This window comes from Ambystoma mexicanum, unplaced genomic scaffold, assembly GCF_040938575.1.
Source record: "Ambystoma mexicanum isolate Mex_15411 unplaced genomic scaffold, UKY_AmexF1_1 Mex_scaf1, whole genome shotgun sequence".
NCBI classification, from domain to species: domain Eukaryota; kingdom Metazoa; phylum Chordata; class Amphibia; order Caudata; family Ambystomatidae; genus Ambystoma; species Ambystoma mexicanum.
Genome location: NW_027182324.1, coordinates 738009 through 756767, shown reverse-complemented (window position 1 = coordinate 756767; position 18759 = coordinate 738009). Strand labels below are relative to the sequence as shown.

The following is an 18759-nucleotide window of genomic DNA, read 5'->3' as shown; positions in this document are numbered from 1 at the left end:
ACTTTTCAAAATGTTTTCCAATTGACTGAAACTCCATTGCACAAAACGAGCATGTCAGTAATCGACGATTTAGAGTGGACTGCATTGCCCAGTGTGTGCATTGAGGAGCACATGTACGTCTTTACTGGTGAGCAAGTTTGCACTCATGAATGCGGCAAAACATTCAAATGCGTGGGCTGGATGACCATTAAAGTCCTACATGCTGCAAATCTCTATATCTGGATACGGAATGACTGAAAAAAGTTATGTCTCCAGTGTCAAAATGTGTGTAATGCACTAGTAATTCATTTCCTTTATTGACCAGTGAGGTAGCCATGTATGGAGGTGCTGTAGAGTGAAAATCAAGTTTCAAATGGCAGTGATCCCTGTGCCTGGATAGCTCAGTCGGTAGAGCATCAGACTTTTAATCTGAGGGTCCAGGGTTCAAGTCCCTGTTCAGGCGTACCTTTGCTTCTTTTACAATAAATTAAGCAGGAAATATGAATTGCTCATTCTAATATTTGCTATTTCTGATGGCATCACAACCTTGGGCAATATGACTCTAAGGTAGTGGAGACCAGAGTTCTTGGGTGCTTTGCCAACATTTCAAGCCTGACTGTGCTTCTAAATAGCATGAAATAGCAATCTTTGTACAAAGTTTTAATATTGGGGAGACAGATTGGTCGAAAAAAAAAGCAGAGAGGCGCTGCTGAGATTCGAACTCAGGATCTCCTTTTTACTAGACAGGCGCTTTAACCAACTAAGCCACAGCACCTTTTTTGCATCTGGTCTCCTTTCCTTCCTCATGTAATCATTTAGAAGTGAAATCCACTTTTTTTTAAGGCTGGGCTTCTGTTGCAATATAACTTTTCAAAATGTTTTCCAATTGACTGAAACTCCATTGCACAAAACGAGCATGTCATTAATCGTCGATTTAGAGTGGACTGCATTGCCCAGTATGTGCATTGAGGAGCACATGTTCGTCTTTAATGGGGAGCAAGTTTGCACTCATGAATGTGGCAAAACATTCAAATCCGTAAGTGGGTGAACATTAAAGTCCTAGATGCTGCAAATCTCTATATCTGGATACGGAATGACTGAAAAAAGTTATGTCTCCAGTGTCAAAATGTGTGTAATGCACTAGTAATTCATTTCCTTTATTGACCAGTGAGGTAGCCATGTATGGAGGTGCTGTAGAGTGAAAATCAAGTTTCAAATGGGCAGTGATCCCTGTGCCTGGATAGCTCAGTTGGTAGAGCATCAGACTTTTAATCTGAGGGTCCAGGGTTCAAGTCCCTGTTCAGGCGTACCTTTGCTTCTTTTACAAAAAATTAAGCAGGAAATATGAATTGCTCATTCTAATATGTGCTATTTCTGATGGCATCGCAACCCTGGGCAATATGACTCTAAGGTAGTGGAGTCCAGAGTTCTTGGAGGCTTTGCCAACATTTCAAGCCTGACTGTGCTTCTAAATAGCATGAAATAGCAATCTTTGTACAAAGTTTTAACATTGGGGAGACAGATTGGTCGAAAAAAAAGCAGACAGGCGCTGCTGAGATTCAAACTCAGGATCTCCTGTTTACTAGACAGGCGCTTTAACCAACTAAGCCACAGCACCTTTTTTGCATCTGGTCTCCTTTCCTTCCTCATGTAATCATTTAGAAGTGAAATCCACTTTTTTTAAGGCTAGGCTTCTGTTGCAATATAACTTTCCAAAATGTTTTCCAATTGACTGAAACTCCATTGCACAAAACGAGCATGTCAGTAATCGTCGATTTAGAGTGGACTGCATTGCCCAGTGTGTGCATTGAGGAGCACATGTTCGTCTTTACTGGGGAGCAAGTTTGCACTCATGAATGTGGCAAAACATTCAAATCCGTAAGTGGGTGACCATTAAAGTCCTACATGCTGCAAATCTCTATATCTGGATACGGAATGACTGAAAAAAGTTATGTCTCCAGTGTCAAAATGTGTGTAATGCACTAGTAATTCATTTCCTTTATTGACCAGTGAGGTAGCCATGTATGGAGGTGCTGTAGAGTGAAAATCAAGTTTCAAATGGGCAGTGATCCCTGTGCCTGGATAGCTCAGTCGGTAGAGCATCAGACTTTTAATCTGAGGGTCCAGGGTTCAAGTCCCTGTTCAGGCGTACCTTTGCTTCTTTTACAAAAAATTAAGCAGGAAATATGAATTGCTCATTCTAATATGTGCTATTTCTGATGGCATCGCAACCTTGGGCAATATGACTCTAAGGTAGTGGAGTCCAGAGTTCTTGGATGCTTTGCCAACATTTCAAGCCTGACTGTGCTTCTAAATAGCATGAAATAGCAATCTTTGTACAAAGTTTTAATATTGGGGAGACAGATTGGTCGAAAAAAAAGCAGACAGGCGCTGCTGAGATTCGAACTCAGGATCTCCTGTTTACTAGACAGGCACTTTAACCAACTAAGCCACAGCACCTTTTTTGCATCTGGTTTCCTTTCCTTCCTCATGTAATCATTTAGAAGTGAAATCCACTTTTTTAAGGCTGGGCTTCTGTTGCAATATAACTTTTCAAAATGTTTTCCAATTGACTGAAACTCCATTGCACAAAACGAGCATGTCATTAATCGTCGATTTAGAGTGGACTGCATTGCCCAGTGTGTGCATTGAGGAGCACATGTTCGTCTTTACTGGGGAGCAAGTTTGCACTCATGAATGTGGCAAAACATTCAAATCCGTAAGTGGGTGAACATTAAAGTCCTAGATGCTGCAAATCTCTATATCTGGATACGGAATGACTGAAAAAAGTTATGTCTCCAGTGTCAAAATGTGTGTAATGCACTAGTAATTAATTTCCTTTATTGACCAGTGAGGTAGCCATGTATGGAGGTGCTGTAGAGTGAAAATCAAGTTTCAAATGGGCAGTGATCCCTGTGCCTGGATAGCTCAGTCGGTAGAGCATCAGACTTTTAATCTGAGGGTCCAGGGTTCAAGTCACTGTTCAGGTGTACCTTTGCTTCTTTTACAAAAAATTAAGCAGGAAATATGAATTGCTCATTCTAATATGTGCTATTTCTGATGGCATCGCAACCTTGGGCAATATGACTCTAAGGTAGTGGAGTCCAGAGTTCTTGGAGGCTTTGCCAACATTTCAAGCCTGACTGTGCTTCTAAATAGCATGAAATAGCAATCTTTGTACAAAGTTTTAACATTGGGGAGACAGATTGGTCGAAAAAAAAGCAGACAGGCGCTGCTGAGATTCAAACTCAGGATCTCCTGTTTACTAGACAGGCGCTTTAACCAACTAAGCCACAGCACCTTTTTTGCATCTGGTCTCCTTTCCTTCCTCATGTAATCATTTAGAAGTGAAATCCACTTTTTTTAAGGCTAGGCTTCTGTAGCAATATAACTTTTCAAAATGTTTTCCAATTGACTGAAACTCCATTGCACAAAACGAGCATGTCATTAATCGTCGATTTAGAGTGGACTGCATTGCCCAGTGTGTGCATTGAGGAGCACATGTTCGTCTTTACTGGGGAGCAAGTTTGCACTCATGAATGTGGCAAAACATTCAAATCCGTAAGTGGGTGAACATTAAAGTCCTAGATGCTGCAAATCTCTATATCTGGATACGGAATGACTGAAAAAAGTTATGTCTCCAGTGTCAAAATGTGTGTAATGCACTAGTAATTCATTTCCTTTATTGACCAGTGAGGTAGCCATGTATGGAGGTGCTGTAGAGTGAAAATCAAGTTTCAAATGGGCAGTGATCCCTGTGCCTGGATAGCTCAGTCGGTAGAGCATCAGAATTTTCATCTGAGGGTCCAGGGTTCAAGTCCCTGTTCAGGCGTACCTTTGCTTCTTTTACAAAAAATTAAGCAGGAAATATGAATTGCTCATTCTAATATGTGCTATTTCTGATGGCATCGCAACCTTGGGCAATATGACTCTAAGGTAGTGGAGTCCAGAGTTCTTGGATGCTTTGCCAACATTTCAAGCCTGACTGTGCTTCTAAATAGCATGAAATAGCAATCTTTGTACAAAGTTTTAATATTGGGGAGACAGATTGGTCGAAAAAAAAGCAGACAGGCGCTGCTGAGATTTGAACTCAGGATCTCCTGTTTACTAGACAGGCGCTTTAACCAACTAAGCCGCAGCACCTTTTTTGCATCTGGTCTCCTTTCCTTCCTCATGTAATCATTTAGAAGTGAAATCCACTTTTTTAAGGCTGGGCTTCTGTTGCAATATAACTTTTCAAAATGTTTTCCAATTGACTGAAACTCCATTGCACAAAACGAGCATGTCATTAATCGTCGATTTAGAGTGGACTGCATTGCCCAGTGTGTGCATTGAGGAGCACATGTTCGTCTTTACTGGGGAGCAAGTTTGCACTCATGAATGTGGCAAAACATTCAAATCCGTAAGTGGGTGAACATTAAAGTCCTAGATGCTGCAAATCTCTATATCTGGATACGGAATGACTGAAAAAAGTTATGTCTCCAGTGTCAAAATGTGTGTAATGCACTAGTAATTCATTTCCTTTATTGACCAGTGAGGTAGCCATGTATGGAGGTGCTGTAGAGTGAAAATCAAGTTTCAAATGGCAGTGATCCCTGTGCCTGGATAGCTCAGTCGGTAGAGCATCAGACTTTTAATCTGAGGGTCCAGGGTTCAAGTCCCTGTTCAGGCGTACCTTTGCTTCTTTTACAATAAATTAAGCAGGAAATATGAATTGCTCATTCTAATATTTGCTATTTCTGATGGCATCGCAACCTTGGGCAATATGACTCTAAGGTAGTGGAGACCAGAGTTCTTGGGTGCTTTGCCAACATTTCAAGCCTGACTGTGCTTCTAAATAGCATGAAATAGCAATCTTTGTACAAAGTTTTAATATTGGGGAGACAGATTGGTCGAAAAAAAAGCAGACAGGCGCTGCTGAGATTTGAACTCAGGATCTCCTGTTTACTAGACAGGCGCTTTAACCAACTAAGCCGCAGCACCTTTTTTGCATCTGGTCTCCTTTCCTTCCTCATGTAATCATTTAGAAGTGAAATCCACTTTTTTAAGGCTGGGCTTCTGTTGCAATATAACTTTTCAAAATGTTTTCCAATTGACTGAAACTCCATTGCACAAAACGAGCATGTCATTAATCGTCGATTTAGAGTGGACTGCATTGCCCAGTGTGTGCATTGAGGAGCACATGTTCGTCTTTACTGGGGAGCAAGTTTGCACTCATGAATGTGGCAAAACATTCAAATCCGTAAGTGGGTGAACATTAAAGTCCTAGATGCTGCAAATCTCTATATCTGGATACGGAATGACTGAAAAAAGTTATGTCTCCAGTGTCAAAATGTGTGTAATGCACTAGTAATTCATTTCCTTTATTGACCAGTGAGGTAGCCATGTATGGAGGTGCTGTAGAGTGAAAATCAAGTTTCAAATGGGAGTGATCCCTGTGCCTGGATAGCTCAGTCGGTAGAGCATCAGACTTTTAATCTGAGGGTCCAGGGTTCAAGTCCCTGTTCAGGCGTACCTTTGCTTCTTTTACAATAAATTAAGCAGGAAATATGAATTGCTCATTCTAATATTTGCTATTTCTGATGGCATCGCAACCTTGGGCAATATGACTCTAAGGTAGTGGAGACCAGAGTTCTTGGGTGCTTTGCCAACATTTCAAGCCTGACTGTGCTTCTAAATAGCATGAAATAGCAATCTTTGTACAAAGTTTTAATATTGGGGAGACAGATTGGTCGAAAAAAAAAGCAGAGAGGCGCTGCTGAGATTCAAACTCAGGATCTCCTTTTTACTAGACAGGCGCTTTAACCAACTAAGCCACAGCACCTTTTTTGCATCTGGTCTCCTTTCCTTCCTCATGTAATCATTTAGAAGTGAAATCCACTTTTTTTTAAGGCTGGGCTTCTGTTGCAATATAACTTTTCAAAATGTTTTCCAATTGACTGAAACTCCATTGCACAAAACGAGCATGTCATTAATCGTCGATTTAGAGTGGACTGCATTGCCCAGTGTGTGCATTGAGGAGCACATGTTCGTCTTTAATGGGGAGCAAGTTTGCACTCATGAATGTGGCAAAACATTCAAATCCGTAAGTGGGTGAACATTAAAGTCCTAGATGCTGCAAATCTCTATATCTGGATACGGAATGACTGAAAAAAGTTATGTCTCCAGTGTCAAAATGTGTGTAATGCACTAGTAATTCATTTCCTTTATTGACCAGTGAGGTAGCCATGTATGGAGGTGCTGTAGAGTGAAAATCAAGTTTCATATGGGCAGTGATCCCTGTGCCTGGATAGCTCAGTTGGTAGAGCATCAGACTTTTAATCTGAGGGTCCAGGGTTCAAGTCCCTGTTCAGGCGTACCTTTGCTTCTTTTACAAAAAATTAAGCAGGAAATATGAATTGCTCATTCTAATATGTGCTATTTCTGATGGCATCGCAACCTTGGGCAATATGACTCTAAGGTAGTGGAGTCCAGAGTTCTTGGATGCTTTGCCAACATTTCAAGCCTGACTGTGCTTCTAAATAGCATGAAATAGCAATCTTTGTACAAAGTTTTAATATTGGGGAGACAGATTGGTCGAAAAAAAAGCAGACAGGCGCCGCTGAGATTCTAACTCAGGATCTCCTGTTTACTAGACAGGCGCTTTAACCAACTAAGCCGCAGCACCTTTTTTGCATCTGGTCTCCTTTCCTTCCTCATGTAATCATTTAGAAGTGAAATCCACTTTTTTAAGGCTGGGCTTCTGTTGCAATATAACTTTTCAAAATGTTTTCCAATTGACTGAAACTCCATTGCACAAAACGAGCATGTCATTAATCGTCGATTTAGAGTGGACTGCATTGCCCAGTGTGTGCATTGAGGAGCACATGTTCGTCTTTACTGGGGAGCAAGTTTGCACTCATGAATGTGGCAAAACATTCAAATCCGTAAGTGGGTGAACATTAAAGTCCTAGATGCTGCAAATCTCTATATCTGGATACGGAATGTCTGAAAAAAGTTATGTCTCCAGTGTCAAAATGTGTGTAATGCACTAGTAATTCATTTCCTTTATTGACCAGTGAGGTAGCCATGTATGGAGGTACTGTAGAGTGAAAATCAAGTTTCAAATGGGCAGTGATCCCTGTGCCTGGATAGCTCAGTCGGTAGAGCATCAGACTTTTAATCTGAGGGTCCAGGGTTCAAGTCACTGTTCACGCGTACCTTTGCTTCTTTTACAAAAAATTAAGCAGGAAATATGAATTGCTCATTCTAATATGTGCTATTTCTGATGGCATCGCAACCTTGGGCAATATGACTCTAAGGTAGTGGAGTCCAGAGTTCTTGGAGGCTTTGCCAACATTTCAAGCCTGACTGTGCTTCTAAATAGCATGAAATAGCAATCTTTGTACAAAGTTTTAACATTGGGGAGACAGATTGGTCGAAAAAAAAGCAGACAGGCGCTGCTGAGATTTGAACTCAGGATCTCCTGTTTACTAGACAGGCGCTTTAACCAACTAAGCCGCAGCACCTTTTTTGCATCTGGTCTCCTTTCCTTCCTCATGTAATCATTTAGAAGTGAAATACACTTTTTTAAGGCTGGGCTTCTGTTGCAATATAACTTTTCAAAATGTTTTCCAATTGACTGAAACTCCATTGCACAAAACGAGCATGTCATTAATCGTCGATTTAGAGTGGACTGCATTGCCCAGTGTGTGCATTGAGGAGCACATGTTCGTCTTTACTGGGGAGCAAGTTTGCACTCATGAATGTGGCAAAACATTCAAATCCGTAAGTGGGTGAACATTAAAGTCCTAGATGCTGCAAATCTCTATATCTGGATACGGAATGACTGAAAAAAGTTATGTCTCCAGTGTCAAAATGTGTGTAATGCACTAGTAATTCATTTCCTTTATTGCCCAGTGAGGTAGCCATGTATGGAGGTGCTGTAGAGTGAAAATCATGTTTCAAATGGACAGTAATCCCTGTGCCTGGATAGCTCAGTCGGTAGAGCATCAGACTTTTAATCTGAGGGTCCAGGGTTCAAGTCCCTGTTCAGGTGTACCTTTGCTTCTTTTACAAAAAATTAAGCAGGAAATATGAATTGCTCATTCTAATATGTGCTATTTCTGATGGCATCGCAACCTTGGGCAATATGACTCTAAGGTAGTGGAGTCCAGAGTTCTTGGATGCTTTGCCAACATTTCAAGCCTGACTGTGCTTCTAAATAGCATGAAATAGCAATCTTTGTACAAAGTTTTAATATTGGGGAGACAGATTGGTCGAAAAAAAAGCAGACAGGCGCTGCTGAGATTCGAACTCAGGATCTCCTGTTTACTAGACAGGCGCTTTAACCAACTAAGCCGCAGCACCTTTTTTGCATCTGGTCTCCTTTCCTTCCTCATGTAATCATTTAGAAGTGAAATCCACTTTTTTAAGGCTGGGCTTCTGTTGCAATATAACTTTTCAAAATGTTTTCCAATTGACTGAAACTCCATTGCACAAAACGAGCATGTCATTAATCGTCGATTTAGAGTGGACTGCATTGCCCAGTGTGTGCATTGAGGAGCACATGTTCGTCTTTACTGGGGAGCAAGTTTGCACTCATGAATGTGGCAAAACATTCAAATCCGTAAGTGGGTGACCATTAAAGTCCTACATGCTGCAAATCTCTATATCTGGATACGGAATGACTGAAAAAAGTTATGTCTCCAGTGTCAAAATGTGTGTAATGCACTAGTAATTCATTTCCTTTATTGACCAGTGAGGTAGCCATGTATGGAGGTGCTGTAGAGTGAAAATCAAGTTTCAAATGGGCAGTGATCCCTGTGCCTGGATAGCTCAGTCGGTAGAGCATCAGACTTTTAATCTGAGGGTCCAGGGTTCAAGTCACTGTTCAGGCGTACCTTTGCTTCTTTTACAAAAAATTAAGCAGGAAATATGAATTGCTCATTCTAATATGTGCTATTTCTGATGGCATCGCAACCTTGGGCAATATGACTCTAAGGTAGTGGAGTCCAGAGTTCTTGGATGCTTTGCCAACATTTCAAGCCTGACTGTGCTTCTAAATAGCATGAAATAGCAATCTTTGTACAAAGTTTTAATATTGGGGAGACAGATTGGTCGAAAAAAAAGCAGACAGGCGCTGGTGAGATTCGAACTCAGGATCTCCTGTTTAATAGACAGGCGCTTTAACCAACTAAGCCACAGCACCTTTTTTGCATCTGGTCTCCTTTCCTTCCTCATGTAATCATTTAGAAGTGAAATCCACTTTTTTAAGGCTGGGCTTCTGTTGCAATATAACTTTTCAAAATGTTTTCCAATTGACTGAAACTCCATTGCACAAAACGAGCATGTCAGTAATCGACGATTTAGAGTGGACTGCATTGCCCAGTGTGTGCATTGAGGAGCACATTTACGTCTTTACTGGTGAGCAAGTTTGCACTCATGAATGCGGCAAAACATTCAAATGCGTGGGCTGGATGACCATTAAAGTCCTACATGCTGCAAATCTCTATATCTGGATACGGAATGACTGAAAAAAGTTATGTCTCCAGTGTCAAAATGTGTGTAATGCACTAGTAATTCATTTCCTTTATTGACCAGTGAGGTAGCCATGTATGGAGGTGCTGTAGAGTGAAAATCAAGTTTCAAATGGCAGTGATCCCTGTGCCTGGATAGCTCAGTCGGTAGAGCATCAGACTTTTAATCTGAGGGTCCAGGGTTCAAGTCCCTGTTCAGGCGTACCTTTGCTTCTTTTACAATAAATTAAGCAGGAAATATGAATTGCTCATTCTAATATTTGCTATTTCTGATGGCATCACAACCTTGGGCAATATGACTCTAAGGTAGTGGAGACCAGAGTTCTTGGGTGCTTTGCCAACATTTCAAGCCTGACTGTGCTTCTAAATAGCATGAAATAGCAATCTTTGTACAAAGTTTTAATATTGGGGAGACAGATTGGTCGAAAAAAAAAGCAGAGAGGCGCTGCTGAGATTCGAACTCAGGATCTCCTTTTTACTAGACAGGCGCTTTAACCAACTAAGCCACAGCACCTTTTTTGCATCTGGTCTCCTTTCCTTCCTCATGTAATCATTTAGAAGTGAAATCCACTTTTTTTTAAGGCTGGGCTTCTGTTGCAATATAACTTTTCAAAATGTTTTCCAATTGACTGAAACTCCATTGCACAAAACGAGCATGTCATTAATCGTCGATTTAGAGTGGACTGCATTGCCCAGTATGTGCATTGAGGAGCACATGTTCGTCTTTAATGGGGAGCAAGTTTGCACTCATGAATGTGGCAAAACATTCAAATCCGTAAGTGGGTGAACATTAAAGTCCTAGATGCTGCAAATCTCTATATCTGGATACGGAATGACTGAAAAAAGTTATGTCTCCAGTGTCAAAATGTGTGTAATGCACTAGTAATTCATTTCCTTTATTGACCAGTGAGGTAGCCATGTATGGAGGTGCTGTAGAGTGAAAATCAAGTTTCAAATGGGCAGTGATCCCTGTGCCTGGATAGCTCAGTTGGCAGAGCATCAGACTTTTAATCTGAGGGTCCAGGGTTCAAGTCCCTGTTCAGGCGTACCTTTGCTTCTTTTACAAAAAATTAAGCAGGAAATATGAATTGCTCATTCTAATATGTGCTATTTCTGATGGCATCGCAACCCTGGGCAATATGACTCTAAGGTAGTGGAGTCCAGAGTTCTTGGAGGCTTTGCCAACATTTCAAGCCTGACTGTGCTTCTAAATAGCATGAAATAGCAATCTTTGTACAAAGTTTTAACATTGGGGAGACAGATTGGTCGAAAAAAAAGCAGACAGGCGCTGCTGAGATTCAAACTCAGGATCTCCTGTTTACTAGACAGGCGCTTTAACCAACTAAGCCACAGCACCTTTTTTGCATCTGGTCTCCTTTCCTTCCTCATGTAATCATTTAGAAGTGAAATCCACTTTTTTTAAGGCTAGGCTTCTGTTGCAATATAACTTTTCAAAATGTTTTCCAATTGACTGAAACTCCATTGCACAAAACGAGCATGTCAGTAATCGTCGATTTAGAGTGGACTGCATTGCCCAGTGTGTGCATTGAGGAGCACATGTTCGTCTTTACTGGGGAGCAAGTTTGCACTCATGAATGTGGCAAAACATTCAAATCCGTAAGTGGGTGACCATTAAAGTCCTACATGCTGCAAATCTCTATATCTGGATACGGAATGACTGAAAAAAGTTATGTCTCCAGTGTCAAAATGTGTGTAATGCACTAGTAATTCATTTCCTTTATTGACCAGTGAGGTAGCCATGTATGGAGGTGCTGTAGAGTGAAAATCAAGTTTCAAATGGGCAGTGATCCCTGTGCCTGGATAGCTCAGTCGGTAGAGCATCAGACTTTTAATCTGAGGGTCCAGGGTTCAAGTCCCTGTTCAGGCGTACCTTTGCTTCTTTTACAAAAAATTAAGCAGGAAATATGAATTGCTCATTCTAATATGTGCTATTTCTGATGGCATCGCAACCTTGGGCAATATGACTCTAAGGTAGTGGAGTCCAGAGTTCTTGGATGCTTTGCCAACATTTCAAGCCTGACTGTGCTTCTAAATAGCATGAAATAGCAATCTTTGTACAAAGTTTTAATATTGGGGAGACAGATTGGTCGAAAAAAAAGCAGACAGGCGCTGCTGAGATTCGAACTCAGGATCTCCTGTTTACTAGACAGGCACTTTAACCAACTAAGCCACAGCACCTTTTTTGCATCTGGTTTCCTTTCCTTCCTCATGTAATCATTTAGAAGTGAAATCCACTTTTTTAAGGCTGGGCTTCTGTTGCAATATAACTTTTCAAAATGTTTTCCAATTGACTGAAACTCCATTGCACAAAACGAGCATGTCATTAATCGTCGATTTAGAGTGGACTGCATTGCCCAGTGTGTGCATTGAGGAGCACATGTTCGTCTTTACTGGGGAGCAAGTTTGCACTCATGAATGTGGCAAAACATTCAAATCCGTAAGTGGGTGAACATTAAAGTCCTAGATGCTGCAAATCTCTATATCTGGATACGGAATGACTGAAAAAAGTTATGTCTCCAGTGTCAAAATGTGTGTAATGCACTAGTAATTAATTTCCTTTATTGACCAGTGAGGTAGCCATGTATGGAGGTGCTGTAGAGTGAAAATCAAGTTTCAAATGGGCAGTGATCCCTGTGCCTGGATAGCTCAGTCGGTAGAGCATCAGACTTTTAATCTGAGGGTCCAGGGTTCAAGTCACTGTTCAGGTGTACCTTTGCTTCTTTTACAAAAAATTAAGCAGGAAATATGAATTGCTCATTCTAATATGTGCTATTTCTGATGGCATCGCAACCTTGGGCAATATGACTCTAAGGTAGTGGAGTCCAGAGTTCTTGGAGGCTTTGCCAACATTTCAAGCCTGACTGTGCTTCTAAATAGCATGAAATAGCAATCTTTGTACAAAGTTTTAACATTGGGGAGACAGATTGGTCGAAAAAAAAGCAGACAGGCGCTGCTGAGATTCAAACTCAGGATCTCCTGTTTACTAGACAGGCGCTTTAACCAACTAAGCCACAGCACCTTTTTTGCATCTGGTCTCCTTTCCTTCCTCATGTAATCATTTAGAAGTGAAATCCACTTTTTTTAAGGCTAGGCTTCTGTAGCAATATAACTTTTCAAAATGTTTTCCAATTGACTGAAACTCCATTGCACAAAACGAGCATGTCATTAATCGTCGATTTAGAGTGGACTGCATTGCCCAGTGTGTGCATTGAGGAGCACATGTTCGTCTTTACTGGGGAGCAAGTTTGCACTCATGAATGTGGCAAAACATTCAAATCCGTAAGTGGGTGAACATTAAAGTCCTAGATGCTGCAAATCTCTATATCTGGATACGGAATGACTGAAAAAAGTTATGTCTCCAGTGTCAAAATGTGTGTAATGCACTAGTAATTCATTTCCTTTATTGACCAGTGAGGTAGCCATGTATGGAGGTGCTGTAGAGTGAAAATCAAGTTTCAAATGGGCAGTGATCCCTGTGCCTGGATAGCTCAGTCGGTAGAGCATCAGAATTTTCATCTGAGGGTCCAGGGTTCAAGTCCCTGTTCAGGCGTACCTTTGCTTCTTTTACAAAAAATTAAGCAGGAAATATGAATTGCTCATTCTAATATGTGCTATTTCTGATGGCATCGCAACCTTGGGCAATATGACTCTAAGGTAGTGGAGTCCAGAGTTCTTGGATGCTTTGCCAACATTTCAAGCCTGACTGTGCTTCTAAATAGCATGAAATAGCAATCTTTGTACAAAGTTTTAATATTGGGGAGACAGATTGGTCGAAAAAAAAGCAGACAGGCGCTGCTGAGATTTGAACTCAGGATCTCCTGTTTACTAGACAGGCGCTTTAACCAACTAAGCCGCAGCACCTTTTTTGCATCTGGTCTCCTTTCCTTCCTCATGTAATCATTTAGAAGTGAAATCCACTTTTTTAAGGCTGGGCTTCTGTTGCAATATAACTTTTCAAAATGTTTTCCAATTGACTGAAACTCCATTGCACAAAACGAGCATGTCATTAATCGTCGATTTAGAGTGGACTGCATTGCCCAGTGTGTGCATTGAGGAGCACATGTTCGTCTTTACTGGGGAGCAAGTTTGCACTCATGAATGTGGCAAAACATTCAAATCCGTAAGTGGGTGAACATTAAAGTCCTAGATGCTGCAAATCTCTATATCTGGATACGGAATGACTGAAAAAAGTTATGTCTCCAGTGTCAAAATGTGTGTAATGCACTAGTAATTCATTTCCTTTATTGACCAGTGAGGTAGCCATGTATGGAGGTGCTGTAGAGTGAAAATCAAGTTTCAAATGGCAGTGATCCCTGTGCCTGGATAGCTCAGTCGGTAGAGCATCAGACTTTTAATCTGAGGGTCCAGGGTTCAAGTCCCTGTTCAGGCGTACCTTTGCTTCTTTTACAATAAATTAAGCAGGAAATATGAATTGCTCATTCTAATATTTGCTATTTCTGATGGCATCGCAACCTTGGGCAATATGACTCTAAGGTAGTGGAGACCAGAGTTCTTGGGTGCTTTGCCAACATTTCAAGCCTGACTGTGCTTCTAAATAGCATGAAATAGCAATCTTTGTACAAAGTTTTAATATTGGGGAGACAGATTGGTCGAAAAAAAAGCAGACAGGCGCTGCTGAGATTTGAACTCAGGATCGCCTGTTTACTAGACAGGCGCTTTAACCAACTAAGCCGCAGCACCTTTTTTGCATCTGGTCTCCTTTCCTTCCTCATGTAATCATTTAGAAGTGAAATCCACTTTTTTAAGGCTGGGCTTCTGTTGCAATATAACTTTTCAAAATGTTTTCCAATTGACTGAAACTCCATTGCACAAAACGAGCATGTCATTAATCGTCGATTTAGAGTGGACTGCATTGCCCAGTGTGTGCATTGAGGAGCACATGTTCGTCTTTACTGGGGAGCAAGTTTGCACTCATGAATGTGGCAAAACATTCAAATCCGTAAGTGGGTGAACATTAAAGTCCTAGATGCTGCAAATCTCTATATCTGGATACGGAATGACTGAAAAAAGTTATGTCTCCAGTGTCAAAATGTGTGTAATGCACTAGTAATTCATTTCCTTTATTGACCAGTGAGGTAGCCATGTATGGAGGTGCTGTAGAGTGAAAATCAAGTTTCAAATGGGAGTGATCCCTGTGCCTGGATAGCTCAGTCGGTAGAGCATCAGACTTTTAATCTGAGGGTCCAGGGTTCAAGTCCCTGTTCAGGCGTACCTTTGCTTCTTTTACAATAAATTAAGCAGGAAATATGAATTGCTCATTCTAATATTTGCTATTTCTGATGGCATCGCAACCTTGGGCAATATGACTCTAAGGTAGTGGAGACCAGAGTTCTTGGGTGCTTTGCCAACATTTCAAGCCTGACTGTGCTTCTAAATAGCATGAAATAGCAATCTTTGTACAAAGTTTTAATATTGGGGAGACAGATTGGTCGAAAAAAAAAGCAGAGAGGCGCTGCTGAGATTCAAACTCAGGATCTCCTTTTTACTAGACAGGCGCTTTAACCAACTAAGCCACAGCACCTTTTTTGCATCTGGTCTCCTTTCCTTCCTCATGTAATCATTTAGAAGTGAAATCCACTTTTTTTTAAGGCTGGGCTTCTGTTGCAATATAACTTTTCAAAATGTTTTCCAATTGACTGAAACTCCATTGCACAAAACGAGCATGTCATTAATCGTCGATTTAGAGTGGACTGCATTGCCCAGTGTGTGCATTGAGGAGCACATGTTCGTCTTTAATGGGGAGCAAGTTTGCACTCATGAATGTGGCAAAACATTCAAATCCGTAAGTGGGTGAACATTAAAGTCCTAGATGCTGCAAATCTCTATATCTGGATACGGAATGACTGAAAAAAGTTATGTCTCCAGTGTCAAAATGTGTGTAATGCACTAGTAATTCATTTCCTTTATTGACCAGTGAGGTAGCCATGTATGGAGGTGCTGTAGAGTGAAAATCAAGTTTCATATGGGCAGTGATCCCTGTGCCTGGATAGCTCAGTTGGTAGAGCATCAGACTTTTAATCTGAGGGTCCAGGGTTCAAGTCCCTGTTCAGGCGTACCTTTGCTTCTTTTACAAAAAATTAAGCAGGAAATATGAATTGCTCATTCTAATATGTGCTATTTCTGATGGCATCGCAACCTTGGGCAATATGACTCTAAGGTAGTGGAGTCCAGAGTTCTTGGATGCTTTGCCAACATTTCAAGCCTGACTGTGCTTCTAAATAGCATGAAATAGCAATCTTTGTACAAAGTTTTAATATTGGGGAGACAGATTGTTCGAAAAAAAAGCAGACAGGCGCCGCTGAGATTCTAACTCAGGATCTCCTGTTTACTAGACAGGCGCTTTAACCAACTAAGCCGCAGCACCTTTTTTGCATCTGGTCTCCTTTCCTTCCTCATGTAATCATTTAGAAGTGAAATCCACTTTTTTAAGGCTGGGCTTCTGTTGCAATATAACTTTTCAAAATGTTTTCCAATTGACTGAAACTCCATTGCACAAAACGAGCATGTCATTAATCGTCGATTTAGAGTGGACTGCATTGCCCAGTGTGTGCATTGAGGAGCACATGTTCGTCTTTACTGGGGAGCAAGTTTGCACTCATGAATGTGGCAAAACATTCAAATCCGTAAGTGGGTGAACATTAAAGTCCTAGATGCTGCAAATCTCTATATCTGGATACGGAATGTCTGAAAAAAGTTATGTCTCCAGTGTCAAAATGTGTGTAATGCACTAGTAATTCATTTCCTTTATTGACCAGTGAGGTAGCCATGTATGGAGGTACTGTAGAGTGAAAATCAAGTTTCAAATGGGCAGTGATCCCTGTGCCTGGATAGCTCAGTCGGTAGAGCATCAGACTTTTAATCTGAGGGTCCAGGGTTCAAGTCACTGTTCACGCGTACCTTTGCTTCTTTTACAAAAAATTAAGCAGGAAATATGAATTGCTCATTCTAATATGTGCTATTTCTGATGGCATCGCAACCTTGGGCAATATGACTCTAAGGTAGTGGAGTCCAGAGTTCTTGGAGGCTTTGCCAACATTTCAAGCCTGACTGTGCTTCTAAATAGCATGAAATAGCAATCTTTGTACAAAGTTTTAATATTGGGGAGACAGATTGGTCGAAAAAAAAGCAGACAGGCGCTGCTGAGATTCGAACTCAGGATCTCCTGTTTATTAGACAGGCACTTTAACCAACTAAGCCACAGCACCTTTTTTGCATCTGGTTTCCTTTCCTTCCTCATGTAATCATTTAGAAGTGAAATCCACTTTTTTAAGGCTGGGCTTCTGTTGCAATATAACTTTTCAAAATGTTTTCCAATTGACTGAAACTCCATTGCACAAAACGAGCATGTCATTAATCGTCGATTTAGAGTGGACTGCATTGCCCAGTGTGTGCATTGAGGAGCACATGTTCGTCTTTACTGGGGAGCAAGTTTGCACTCATGAATGTGGCAAAACATTCAAATCCGTAAGTGGGTGAACATTAAAGTCCTAGATGCTGCAAATCTCTATATCTGGATACGGAATGACTGAAAAAAGTTATGTCTCCAGTGTCAAAATGTGTGTAATGCACTAGTAATTCATTTCCTTTATTGACCAGTGAGGTAGCCATGTATGGAGGTGCTGTAGAGTGAAAATCAAGTTTCAAATGGGCAGTGATCCCTGTGCCTGGATAGCTCAGTCGGTAGAGCATCAGACTTTTAATCTGAGGGTCCAGGGTTCAAGTCCCTGTTCAGGCGTACCTTTGCTTCTTTTACAAAAAATTAAGCAGGAAATATGAATTGCTCATTCTAATATGTGCTATTTCTGATGGCATCGCAACCTTGGGCAATATGACTCTAAGGTAGTGGAGTCCAGAGTTCTTGGATGCTTTGCCAACATTTCAAGCCTGACTGTGCTTCTAAATAGCATGAAATAGCAATCTTTGTACAAAGTTTTAATATTGGGGAGACAGATTGGTCGAAAAAAAAGCAGACAGGCGCTGCTGAGATTCGAACTCAGGATCTCCTGTTTACTAGACAGGCGCTTTAACCAACTAAGCCGCAGCACCTTTTTTGCATCTGGTCTCCTTTCCTTCCTCATGTAATCATTTAGAAGTGAAATCCACTTTTTTAAGGCTGGGCTTCTGTTGCAATATAACTTTTCAAAATGTTTTCCAATTGACTGAAACTCCATTGCACAAAACGAGCATGTCATTAATCGTCGATTTAGAGTGGACTGCATTGCCCAGTGTGTGCATTGAGGAGCACATGTTCGTCTTTACTGGGGAGCAAGTTTGCACTCATGAATGTGGCAAAACATTCAAATCCGTAAGTGGGTGACCATTAAAGTCCTACATGCTGCAAATCTCTATATCTGGATACGGAATGACTGAAAAAAGTTATGTCTCCAGTGTCAAAATGTGTGTAATGCACTAGTAATTCATTTCCTTTATTGACCAGTGAGGTAGCCATGTATGGAGGTGCTGTAGAGTGAAAATCAAGTTTCAAATGGGCAGTGATCCCTGTGCCTGGATAGCTCAGTCGGTAGAGCATCAGACTTTTCATCTGAGGGTCCAGGGTTCAAGTCCCTGTTCAGGCGTACCTTTGCTTCTTTTACAAAAAATTAAGCAGGAAATATGAATTGCTCATTCTAATATGTGCTATTTCTGATGGCATCGCAACCTTGGGCAATATGACTCTAAGGTAGTGGAGTCCAGAGTTCTTGGATGCTTTGCCAACATTTCAAGCCTGACTGTGCTTCTAAATAGCATGAAATAGCAATCTTTGTACAAAGTTTTAATATTGGGGAGACAGATTGGTCGAAAAAAAAGCAGACAGGCGCTGCTGAGATTTGAACTCAGGATCTCCTGTTTACTAGACAGGCGCTTTAACCAACTAAGCCACAGCACCTTTTTTGCATCTGGTTTCCTTTCCTTCCTCATGTAATCATTTAGAAGTGAAATCCACTTTTTTAAGGCTGGGCTTCTGTTGCAATATAACTTTTCAAAATGTTTTCCAATTGACTGAAACTCCATTGCACAAAACGAGCATGTCATTAATCGTCGATTTAGAGTGGACTGCATTGCCCAGTGTGTGCATTGAGGAGCACATGTTCGTCTTTACTGGGGAGCAAGTTTGCACTCATGAATGTGGCAAAACATTCAAATCCGTAAGTGGGTGAACATTAAAGTCCTAGATGCTGCAAATCTCTATATCTGGATACGGAATGACTGAAAAAAGTTA

General features: G+C 41.0%; 13 non-coding genes across 13 annotated transcripts; 12 read left to right on the top strand and 1 right to left on the bottom strand.

Annotated features, from left to right (window-relative positions):
* Positions 1–369: 369 nt before the first annotated feature.
* Positions 370–442, top strand: TRNAK-UUU (transfer RNA lysine (anticodon UUU)). The gene has a single exon. It is a non-coding gene; the product is annotated as a tRNA-Lys (tRNA).
* A 771-nt stretch (positions 443–1213) lies between these two features.
* TRNAK-UUU (transfer RNA lysine (anticodon UUU)) lies at positions 1214–1286 on the top strand. Its single transcript has one exon. It is a non-coding gene; the product is annotated as a tRNA-Lys (tRNA).
* Positions 1287–2055: 769 nt separating this feature from the next.
* Positions 2056–2128, top strand: TRNAK-UUU (transfer RNA lysine (anticodon UUU)). The gene has a single exon. It is a non-coding gene; the product is annotated as a tRNA-Lys (tRNA).
* Positions 2129–4578: 2450 nt separating this feature from the next.
* On the top strand, positions 4579–4651 carry TRNAK-UUU (transfer RNA lysine (anticodon UUU)). Its single transcript has one exon. It is a non-coding gene; the product is annotated as a tRNA-Lys (tRNA).
* Positions 4652–5418: 767 nt separating this feature from the next.
* Positions 5419–5491, top strand: TRNAK-UUU (transfer RNA lysine (anticodon UUU)). Its single transcript has one exon. It is a non-coding gene; the product is annotated as a tRNA-Lys (tRNA).
* A 771-nt stretch (positions 5492–6262) lies between these two features.
* Positions 6263–6335, top strand: TRNAK-UUU (transfer RNA lysine (anticodon UUU)). The gene has a single exon. It is a non-coding gene; the product is annotated as a tRNA-Lys (tRNA).
* A 2760-nt stretch (positions 6336–9095) lies between these two features.
* TRNAN-AUU (transfer RNA asparagine (anticodon AUU)) lies at positions 9096–9169 on the bottom strand. Its single transcript has one exon. It is a non-coding gene; the product is annotated as a tRNA-Asn (tRNA).
* Positions 9170–9626: 457 nt separating this feature from the next.
* On the top strand, positions 9627–9699 carry TRNAK-UUU (transfer RNA lysine (anticodon UUU)). Its single transcript has one exon. It is a non-coding gene; the product is annotated as a tRNA-Lys (tRNA).
* A 1613-nt stretch (positions 9700–11312) lies between these two features.
* On the top strand, positions 11313–11385 carry TRNAK-UUU (transfer RNA lysine (anticodon UUU)). The gene has a single exon. It is a non-coding gene; the product is annotated as a tRNA-Lys (tRNA).
* Positions 11386–13835: 2450 nt separating this feature from the next.
* Positions 13836–13908, top strand: TRNAK-UUU (transfer RNA lysine (anticodon UUU)). The gene has a single exon. It is a non-coding gene; the product is annotated as a tRNA-Lys (tRNA).
* Positions 13909–14675: 767 nt separating this feature from the next.
* On the top strand, positions 14676–14748 carry TRNAK-UUU (transfer RNA lysine (anticodon UUU)). Its single transcript has one exon. It is a non-coding gene; the product is annotated as a tRNA-Lys (tRNA).
* A 771-nt stretch (positions 14749–15519) lies between these two features.
* Positions 15520–15592, top strand: TRNAK-UUU (transfer RNA lysine (anticodon UUU)). The gene has a single exon. It is a non-coding gene; the product is annotated as a tRNA-Lys (tRNA).
* Positions 15593–17201: 1609 nt separating this feature from the next.
* Positions 17202–17274, top strand: TRNAK-UUU (transfer RNA lysine (anticodon UUU)). Its single transcript has one exon. It is a non-coding gene; the product is annotated as a tRNA-Lys (tRNA).
* The last annotated feature ends 1485 nt before the right edge of the window (positions 17275–18759 follow it).